This window comes from Camelus bactrianus, chromosome 20 (genome assembly GCF_048773025.1).
Source record: "Camelus bactrianus isolate YW-2024 breed Bactrian camel chromosome 20, ASM4877302v1, whole genome shotgun sequence".
Lineage (NCBI taxonomy): Eukaryota > Metazoa > Chordata > Mammalia > Artiodactyla > Camelidae > Camelus > Camelus bactrianus.
The window spans coordinates 19,131,165-19,134,947 of record NC_133558.1 but is presented as its reverse complement, the minus strand read 5'-3'; positions in this window follow the sequence as shown (position 1 = coordinate 19,134,947).

Genomic DNA, 3,783 nt, shown 5'->3' with positions numbered 1-3,783 from the left:
ATAGAAAAATGTGGGTGATGTGTCTGTTTACTCTGAGTACTATTTGGAGAGTGTGCTAGCATGCTTAGAACAAGTGAGAATCATTAGAGATACCTGAATTGGACATATTGGAAAAGACAATCTGTTGCAGCAAAATGAACAAGCAAAAAATCCTCCCAACCAATGTCCTACGTGCATTATAATGTGTATGTTTTTTGAACTGGTATGAATAATTATGTATAGATATTCATATCTGGTATATACTTAATTATATTTAATTAAACACAGTACTTGTTTATTTTAAAATTCTTCAGAATCCAATTGCCTTGTAGTGTTCCAGGAGTAGAAATACTAAGTTTGTTTATGCAAATTAGAAGGACAATCTCACCATTTTCTTTTTTGTTACTCAGGTTACTTTTTTTGTTAGGTTAACCTAGCATTTCATTACATTGTGCTCATTCATTATTATAGGGGGTACCTCATTATTATAGGAGGTACTGGGGATTGAATTGAACCCAGGAACTTGTGCATGCTAGGCATGCCCTCTACCATTTGAGCTATGCCATCTCCCATACAATGTGGCTATTTAATTTCATTGAAGTTTTGTGAACTCCAGACTGAGCTCCCCTGTATGTGCCTGAGTGAAGTCCAGCATGTAAATAACATCATGTTTGAATTTTAAATCTGTGTCTCATACATTTTTCTAAATAGCAAGAGCTGTGTAGGACCGAAAACCGACCCTTCCACCCTGATGTAAGAGAGCACAAATATCCTCCCTCCACGTGGACCACTGCTGCTTCAGATGGGAAGACAGAACTGACATACAGTTCTGACCTTTGTTAAAGGATGCCTTGGGGTGGGAGTTTGGTGAGAGAAGTACCTCAAAACAAAGTCTCTGAATGCATTAGAACGAATTTGGAAACAAACTAAAAGACTTGAATTCAAATATTGACCATTGATTGTATAGCTGGTGTCCTTTGATGTGCTTCTGAATTTCTCTAATCACAGTTTACTTGGTGCCAAAATTAGAACATTGATATCTACTTTGCACTGTTCTGTGAGAATTAAATTAGATATCCCCTAAAAGCACCTTGCATCTAGCAGATCATCAATAAATTAAGCTATTTTGTTATTATGTTTTTAGGGCTTATGAGGTGTTAAGTTCTAGGCTTTTTGCTCTCAGGGTTGGATGGAAGACAGAAGACAAGGCAGAAAAGAGGAAAGGAAGTGGAAGTATGGGAGATAAAGTGAAGGAGGGCATTGGTCATTCTTAGGTAATCTGAGTGGGAACTCCATCATCTCTATGAAAAATAGTCAAAAAATTACGAAAGGAGGTGGTGCCGCCAAAGGCAGAGCATACAGGAGTGATGAACACATTTTGTATTCTGCTTTTTTTTCAAACTCATATTTTCTCAGTGTATGTCATTAGATACTCTTTTAAGCATGTTTTTATAACTACTCCTTTGAACAGATACATTCCAATCTATTGAATCAATACTCTGTGATTTGGACATTAAGGTTGTTTCTCTTTCTGATTTAGCATCAGCAGTGTGGCAATGAATGTCACCAAAAGAATTTTCAATTTCATAGAATCATAGATTCCTCTTTTCCAGGGGGATGCCATCCCTCCAACTCTCTCAGTTCAGCAGAGTAAAGGAGTCAGGGCTTCAGGGAAGTCAGAGACCAGTTTCCAGAATGCAAGGCTAGATGAGGACCTTGAGAGCTTGTTTGTGGGCTCCTGGGGGAGAATGGCTCCTCAGATACTCCCTGTGGAAAGACCCAGCTGGGTCTAGGAAGGGTGTCCTCTGGGCACTCAACCTTGCCAGGACCACCCAAGAGCACGGAGGGAGGGTACCCTGCTGGCCAGACAGTTGTACTAACCCATAAACTGGGCACAGTCAGGAAACTCCTCTTTCCAAAGCAGTCTGAGAAAATTCTCATCCATATGATGTTTCTTTTTTCCCCCTGCTGTCAATAACTTTATTTTAGTTGGCATCTACATTTTTGGGTTCTACCCTGCATGAAAAACACAGTCCACTCAGAAGAGAGGTGGTTAATATTTTGAGTGGTTAGAAGCCTTGCCCCACTCTCTTCTCTTCTGTCCATTTTTCTGGCTCATTAATCATTCCCTAGGGAAGAGTTTGAAGATTAGTGGGCTGTCTTTTTTAATTATAACAATGGAGGGGGGGCACTATGGGCACTTATGGGCAGGGCAGGGGAATAAGATATTCTTCAAAGGATAGCCTGCATAGTGAAGAATTGTCCCTCCTCCAGATTCTCAAATATCCCCTAGGACATTCATGTAGGTGAAAACTTGTTTTTAATTATCTGAGCCTAGAATTTAATAGTTTAAAAAAAAAACGGTTTTACTATACAATGAACTTTCTAGGAAGGAAATTACAGTTCTGTGCAAATTTAGGGAAGATTGACTTTGCTACCCAGAGTTGCTCAACATTTCCTTAAGTCATTTCATTGATGGCAACATGCTGGAAGGTGTTGAGTCACCCACTCAGCACCTGTATCAGCCTGTATTTTAGCAGTTCCAGCCCCGCGATTCTACGGATAAGTGTCAGCATCTGCCTACTTCGTTATGACTTCAACACTCACACGGTAAAATACGGTTATGCTATTTTACTACAAATTACCTTTTTTCTTATGTTACAGACAGGGAAGCATGTTGATTTTGTTTTTCAAAGTTACATATGTAGGTACTTTAGATCATCTCTGAGTTTCAATTCAGCGCAGTAAAGGAGTCACTAAAAGATGTTTGAAGGCCTGAAGGCTGAGAACCTCAGTTCTTATCAATCTCACAGTATTTGGCTTTTCCCTACTTCTTTCCTAGGACAAGGCAGAAAGCTTTTTTTTTTTTTTTTCTTAAATCTTCCCCCAGAAGGCGCCCACTATCTTCTCACTCCCATGAACAACACACACGCAGATACACACAGACACACTCGTACACCTTCCATCACCAGACAGCAGGCCGCAGCTCAGGAACTGTCCAAAGGCCTGCATTTCCACCACTGTCTCTGGAGCTGCCAGTTCTGCCCTAGTCAAGAAGTACTGACTGCTAGGCCTTGCTGAAGTAGAGAAGAGAATGCTGGCTCCTGCCCACTTGGAGGCTCGCTATTTTTCTCTTGCCTTTCTTTCTTTCTTTTTTTCCCCACTCCTACTTCAGTGTCTCTCCTCGATGCTACCCCCCATCTCTGAGCATTTTCTCCCCAAAGCAGGCAAGCAGCAGTGCTCCTGGACCCACGGAGCCGCTCTGGTCTCCAGCTCTCTCTTCTCCATCCAACTGCGGTCGCGCGGAGGTGGCACCTGGCCTTCACCTCGTCTCCTCCCCGCCCCTCCCCCATCTGACCCTGGCTTCTCCTTTCTGTCCCACCCATCTCGTTCTCCTCTCGGCCTTCGGCCTCGGCCTCTCTCATCTCACCCCAACCAGGGCTGCCTTCTCTTTGTGCCACCGTCTTTCTCCACCTGCAACCCAGATTCCCGGTCTCAGCGCCAGCTCCTCCGCCTTTAGCTGGGGCTCCCTCGCCCCTACCCCAGCTCCCCGCGGTCTAGTCCCCGCGCGTGTGTGCTTGTGCACCAGTGGCCCTCACTCCTACCTCGGAGCCCCGCTCCTCCGCCGCCTGACCCCCCCAGCCCCCCCACCCCGCGCTGTGGGCGGTCCAGGGCGGGGCCGGGATCCGGGGTGGCTCCCGGGGCTCGGGTTGTGGGAGGTGCCCCCTCCCAGCCCCCCCCCCCCCGCTTGCCCCCGCCCCATCTCCTCCCGCACCCTCCTCCTTCCCTCCGCCCAGGAGCTTT